Consider the following 7879-nt stretch of genomic DNA (forward strand, 5'->3'; position numbering starts at 1 on the left):
TTTACTTATTATACTCAATTTAGTTTGCGTTATAAACCTAAAGAATATCAAACATATGTTATATTAATAAGAGGTAACAAGGTTTAAAATTTTACTAGATAAAGTATTATAAAAATTGACAGATTAATTGCATATTTAAAATACTTTTTTAATGAAGTTTGTGTTGTACATTAAAAAAAATAGTTTCAACTACAGTAATGTTATTTTCAATAATAAACACACAAAGAATAACATTGAATTTTACACATATATTTTTTGTTATGTATTATATTGATTTATATCTTTAACGTCTGATTTTGTAATTTTATGGTTACTCGGTTCTTAGTTACAAAAACAGATACTTAAGTCCAAGTAATTTTGGTTTTTATAATCATTAATAATGTAAAATAAAATAATTTATTAAAGGTGTACAATTGAACTTACAAAATAGTTCTTAGTTGTTGTTTGTAGAAAGTAAACAAAACAAAAGTTACAAAACTTTAAGAAATTTAATAAATTCTATAAGATTACAAAACTGTTATGTAAGGAAACTTAAAAAATATTACTCTGTTAAATTAAACTATCATAGTTCTTTTCTAATTGAATCTTGTTTTTAATAGTAGATTTTTTACTATATATTCAAACATTTTTAATTGAAAAAAAATATGTTGTATTTACCAATCTAACAATGTTATTTGAAAACAAGCTTTGTTATTTTATGCAGGACATTACAGTATGTTAGTTAAAGCCAAATATCGTATATTTAACATTTTATCTACGACTTTAATACTAAAACAACATACGGTTTTTTAGCTAACGTTTTTTTTTTTATAGTTCTAAAGCTTACGTAAGTTTATGCTTTGTTTGTGTAGTTATCTAAAGTTCCTTAAATTTAAGCTTAAATCGAATAATGTCAGTAAAATCAACAAATTTTTAGTTTTCTAAATTTATTATAAAACTTTGATCTATAAGTATTCAACGTAATATTAAAAAAGTTAAATACTGTAATCCGTTTATTTTAAACGCACATCTTACATAAAAAGTGTTGTGTTCTAAATGCTAATTTGTGTGTTTTTAATGTTACCTGTAAATATTATTAACAAGAAAAATAAATAAAAATTTATTTTTCCAACATATAATTATAAAAAGGAAAATAAAAAAGATCTACGAAAATACTTATGAACATGAAGGATATTGATAAAAAATATCAAAAATAAACAGTAGTGCAGTTAAAATATAAAAAATAAGTCTAACTGAAAAAAAAATATGTTTGCGTTTAGATTGTTGTATTGGTTAATAAATAAATGTCATGTAGTAATTTACTTTCTAGGGTATATACAACTGTTTACCAATAAAGAAATACAAGCTTAGTTGGAAATAGCTATAAAATAATTAACTGTTCAAAATATAGTTTTAATTGTTTGCTAACAAAAGATCCTAGTAAAGTAACTTCACTGGAATATAAATAAAAACAAATTATACAGTAATCTTCCTTTATCCTACCAACATATGTTTCTGTGTGTCAACGAATCAACACACTTCAACTGGGTTATCTTTCCTATTAACAACCCAGTTGAAGTGTGTTGATTCGTTGACACACAGAAACATATGTTGGTAGAATAAAGGAAGATTACTGTATAATTTGTTTTTATATAAAATGATTATTGACAACAAAAGTATAAATACTGACTAAAATGTTTTATAAGCTCTTTAAAACTAAAAAAGACAGTAATTTAATTTAATTTATTTTTTATTATTGAACGAGTTTTTACAAATCTTAATACTTTAGTTTCCTTCTCTGTTTTTACATTTTACTATATACACAATTAACATTCAAATACTCGTTTGAATTTAGTTTCTTTTGCAACGTTTTTGGAAGTGTAAACACAGTGTTTATAAAGTTTTCGTAATGTTTTTTAACCAAAACAGTTATTTTTAAATGAACATTATCATTTTTTAGTTTAAGCGTTAGTTAGAACAAGTATTTTTATCTAATGAAAAAAAGTTTTTGTTATTGAAGTATTTTTTTCTAACTTTGATTAAATTTATGTTACAAACATAACTTAAATTTTGCAAACAAAAAGTTCTAAACTATAACTATGAAAATAATGTTTATCTCCTACAAAGGTTTTTTCGAAATCAAAAGTAGTTATTTATAATATGTTTAAATTAAAGTTTCAACAAATTTACCTGTATAAATATTTAAAGTATAACTTTATATTATTAAATAGAAATAAATGTATAAAATATCATTGCATTGCAAAATAAATTAAACATGTAGTAGTAAGTTATCGCATTATAATTTGTTTTTTTATTAAATTCAAATATTTCACTTTATTAGTGCTTAAATCATTATTTGCTGAAAAACTTGTTACATTAATTAAATGCAATTTATTTATATAAATAAATATAAATTGTATTTTAGCTCTTCTTTACCAATGATTTTTTCTTTGCAATGTAATACAACAGAATAACTATAAACTATATTGAAACATTTGTGTTCATAGACTTACAATTAGTGCTATAAGTTATATAAGCTATAGTTGCTATAAGTTATTACTACTATAAGTAACTTATAGCACTAATTGTAAGTCTATGAACACAAATGTTTCAATATAGTTTATAGTTATTCTGTTGTATTACATTGCAAAGAAAAAATCATTGGTAAAGAAGAGCTAAAATACAATTTATATTTATTTATATAAATAAATTGCATTTAATTAATGTATACTAATAAAAACAATTATTATATTAAGATTAAATTTAGTCTTAAAAAGCAATAACTGAAGTTTAAAATAATATAAAGTCCACTCTATATGTGCCTTAAAACACCTCAAACAAAACTTATTAGTCTTTTTTTTTTTATTTTCAATAGCAAATGACTTTTAAAAAAGGTCATGTTTATATTTATCGAAACTTTCGATAAAACCTAATTTAGTAAGGACAATTTGTTTATGTTTTGTAGCATAAAGTTTTGCAGACTTATATATCATGTGTACTTTAACCATCAGTGTAAAAAAAAGTAGTTTTCAACTGAATCATAAAAACTACTTATTTTCAGGTAAGCTTAAGTTGTATTCTAACAATTATGTATCGTTTCTTTTTGTTTACTTTATAAAGTTTCCAGTTAGTTTTCTAACTTTTGTATCAATAAGTATTATATAAAATAAGTACACTTTTTTTTAAATGAGCCAAAAAATAATTAGAAATGTTTAAAATAAACGTATTTTTTGTTTTGTGACAATACACATTACATAGACAAAAAATTAAAAAAAAACAATAAGTTATATAAGAGTGTAATAACAGTCTTTACTATCGCGTTATGGTAAAAAAGACAAGTGAACTCAATGTGTTAAGAAACATTTAAATTAATATATGAATTTTTTTTTATAAAAGACTTGAAAATGATAGTTGTACAATGTGATAAAAAAATAAACATATTTATTCAAAGTATAAACTAAGCTATTTGTTAACTCCATAAGAGATTAGTTAATTTTAGTACCTTTAAGTCTTTAGATATTTTTGATATTTTTCAATATGTAAACTGTGTAAGTATATATGTTTATTAAATAAATATAAAATTGTTTTATTTTATTGCATGTTTTAAAGCACTAAATTTAATTATTTAAATTTTAAACGCAACTACGCTAAAAAAAGTTCTAAAAATATTGCTAAGTATTTGATTTCAGCTTATATTTCGTATTTAGATAGTTAACACTTTTTTACTAGTTTATATATGTCATAAAAAACCATTAAAATGTTGTTTGCTATTGAATTAGATTACAATTACTTATTGGAGAATTAAGAAAAAGTGCTTGCATAAAATATTATATGTCGGACCACTCACTAGTAAAGGATATTTTATATCAAGTATGTAGTAAAGTAAACCAGTATTAAAGTATTACAACAAACAACTAACGTTGAAAAACTGCAACTTTAACTGCAGTTACGTTTAAAAACGTATGAAATACATTTCATGACGCTATTTTCTTACAAGAAGTATTTTTCTTTTTAGATAAAAATTTTTATAGAGAAAATTTACAACCATGGGTCTAAACGTCATAAAATGATAATATTCTCATTTAACGCTAAACGTGTAAACTGTATTCAATTTTTAATACTTTCAAATTTAAATAACTTACACATAGTTTATTCTAAAAGTACAAACGTTATAAAAGGTTAAGAGTTTAACTAAAAAATAAAATTAGATAACAGCAGTATGAAGCGTGTTTGTGTTTTACATTTAACGTTTTGCCCTGGAAAAAAGGTCGTTTCGTGCACCAAGTCCTAGGACCAAATATTTTGAGCAATTATATTTTTGTCTTTCAATTAATAATGTATTACAAACAAGTATGTACTGTTTTTTTTTCACTTTTCTGAATTGAATATAGTTTTAATTTTTCATCATTTAAAACTTATTTACACTTTGATTTAAATTCAAATATGTAAAAAGTAAATAAGTATTTACAACTTTTTTTTTGAATAAAAATAGATGCAAAATACAAATTAAAGCTAAAAGTGTTTCTTAGTAATATTTGTTTAGTTGAAAAACTTTAGATCACAAACTAAAAAGTAATTTTAAAAAAGAAAGTTTGATATCTATTTGGTACAAACTCGATTGAAGTCATGATTTATAATACTGGTAGTCAGAAACTTAAAAAAAAGTTTTTTGTAGTAAGTTTGTATACATCTTGACAAAAACTAATTAAAAAACTCGATTTCCCTAAAGTTTTAATCAGTTAAACTATCTAGCAATTATACACTTTAAGAAAAGTTATTTCAACTTTTTTATAGTGTTATACACAAAAAATTGTGATGATAACTATTATCAAATCAAAAAATTTAACTTCATCTGCAGAATTTAAAATTCTTTTATAAAGACCACAAAACTAAAAATGATTCAAAATTTATAATGCTTCTTAACTTGTTTAGTCGTTTCAAATTATATAATTAAAGTTTTACGATACTGAATAAACAAAAGTTTTGATAAAAAAATTAAACGGTATTTTACTAATCGTTTATTTTATAAAAAAGCTTCATATAAAAAAGTAGTATAAAATCAATTGACTCATCAAAACAAATAGAGAGTAGTAGTAGAAAAAATAAATTAATTTACAATTTATATTTTAAATTTTTGTTCAATAAAAACTCGACTTGATCGAATATATAGTGTATGGAAAATTAAAATAAGTATAAGGTGTTAAATAGCAATCAAAAAAGTGTATAGTGACTTACTAATAAACAGTTTTCAATTTGAAAATTTAAAAATTTCTAAAAATATACTTTTTGAAACAAAAAATGTACATTTAAAGCTTTTAAACAATGATTATCAGCTAAAAAAAATTCGGTTGTAATTAAGCAGAGTACTTACAGTCTAACGAAAAATAAATTTAAATATAATTTTTAGTTTTTGTTTTCAACTTTGAGTTTTCTCAAATTTAAAAAAGTTTGCTAGTTCAATGAATGAACACTGTACAGTACAGTTTCAGTTATAGATTACAAAGGTCTTGTGAAATTCTTTAAAATATAAATATTGAAAAAGTTAACTTATTAATATAGCAATATTCTAAAAATTAACTTATAGCATTTATACAGTGCACAACAAAAACTGGAAAGTTAAAAAAGCAGGTTTCTATTTTTAATCTAGTTGTCAAAATAGATAACTTTCTTAATTTTGCGCAACTAAAAATATTTTTTGTCTACTGTAATTTAAATTTGTTAAGTTTTAAATTGTTTATTCTAAAGGAGAAAGTGATACTGATAGGGTATTACTTTAAAACTTTTTAAATAACTATTTTTATTTTTAAATTGAATTACTTTGATGACTTCGGTTTTTTTTATGTTAAATGTGTTAAATATTACTAAAATATTTAATAAACATTCGAACTTTAACTGTAACTAGATGGACTACGGACACTTGATTTTCAGAAATTAACTTTAAAATTTTATTAGAATTTATTTTATAAAAAATTATAAGACATTCAATTAATTTTTTAAAATATTTACACATGAAAGTAACTTTTCGCTGTAAGATATTGTTTCAATAAATTTTTCAACCTAAGTAAAATTGTTTGAAAATAAATAAAAGTTACATAAGTTGATAAACAAATAAAAAACCCTAGTTACAATTTTAATTGTTTTTATAAAAAAGAATTTTTTCAAAGTCCACTTTAAAAAAAATTTAACTTTGCTTAACAAGTTATGCCGTTTACGTAAAGAAACTATATTTTAATCTTCATAGGGCTAGAAATTTTATAAAAGTTAAATAAAAACGGATTAAGCTGACAACTTTTTAAAAGCTTCCTAGCTAAAGTAATTTTCTTATAATTTATTTTTAAGAGTCAATGCTCAAATGCATTGCTTTAAAATGCTTATGTAGTAATTAAGAGTTTACATGTTTTTATCAAAAAAGTGGTTACATGTTAATTAGTTTTAAAACAAATAAAAAAGATCGAAAAAAAATATAAAGACTTGCACTAACTAACGACCTTTATTTGATGTAAAAAAGTTATGATTATTTTTGTAAAAGCCAAGTTTTTAATTTTTTTTTTGTGTAAAACATTAATCTTTTTACATAGCTATTATTAGTTACTGTAAATTTTATTTCGATTAACTTTTTCTGAATATTCAAAATAATAAAAAAATCATTACCTAGCAGAAAACTTTTCTTAGTAATTTTGTTTAAAAGTAGAATAATAAAATCATATTCTTTAACTTATATATACTTATTTTAACACTAAGCATTCCTTGAATTTTCAGAATAAAAATACTAAAAAGTTTTATAATTTTTCTTTGAAAAAAAGTATTTTTAAAACTTTAAAGCGTGTAGCGAATAAAACTTAAATAGCTACTACTTTAAGTTTGAAAAGCTATTTTGACAGTTCATAGGCTCCTGATATTTATTTTTTGAAAATATTTCAAAATGTTAAGCTATTACAAAAGCGTCAAACTCGTAAATCTCAAATTAAAGTTTAGCACAATCTAGTAGAAAAGTTCCATTGAAATTGAGCAATACATCAGGATGCGTGTAACCGAAATATAAAAGAGCAAAATACTGATCTTCATAACTGCAATGAACTTGTCAAGGTTGATAACTTACTTTCAAGCCATTTAAAATTATACAAAAATACCCTTTCCGCTAAAATATCTTTAAGTTTACAAGAATAAAAAGTTTGGAATCCTAACTAAGAACTTCTTCAAATGGCCGAAATTATTCAGTGATGAATAAGGTCTCTTACAATAAATATTAAAAGCTGTGAGGGAAGTTTAACAAATCTTAAAATTTCATAGAAAAAAAAAAGCGCAATTAAATTTATCAAAATTATTTGCTTAGCTAGATAGATAGCTGTTTTTAAGGTATATGACAAAAAACCAGAGTTTTTATGTATATACAAGTAGAATGTTGTTGTGTAAATAGCAATTATTTAAAACCATAAATCTTAAAAGCGTGAAATATATTTAGACATACAATGATTTTTTCTAACTTTTTCAATAAAAAAATTTGTTTAGTATTAAATTGTCTAAAAACAAATAATGATTATTTTCATTTTCAAACGACTAGAAACTGGATAGTTACAAAGCTGTTGTTCTTTTTCAAAACAAACAAAAGTGACTGAAATAAAAAGCTTTGTAGTTTTCTAACGCTTAGTATAATATAATTACATAATAGAAAACCTTATTTGAAAAAATAATAGGTAAAATTCTTTAAGTTGAAACTCATAAGTTAAAAAGCTACTTTAACGTTTTATATCAACTGTTATATATAAATTGCCATAAAAATAACATAAAGTTTTCAAAACAAAGATAATTTAAGATTTTTTACTGGAAATTTGGAATTTAATTTTGTGTATTAATTCATTTTATTAACTTTCGTAAAATTACTGTAATTTGAGATTAATTG

The sequence above is a fragment of the Thalia democratica genome, chromosome 7, assembly GCF_965202585.1.
Source record: "Thalia democratica chromosome 7, ktThaDemo2.hap1.1, whole genome shotgun sequence".
NCBI classification, from domain to species: domain Eukaryota; kingdom Metazoa; phylum Chordata; class Thaliacea; order Salpida; family Salpidae; genus Thalia; species Thalia democratica.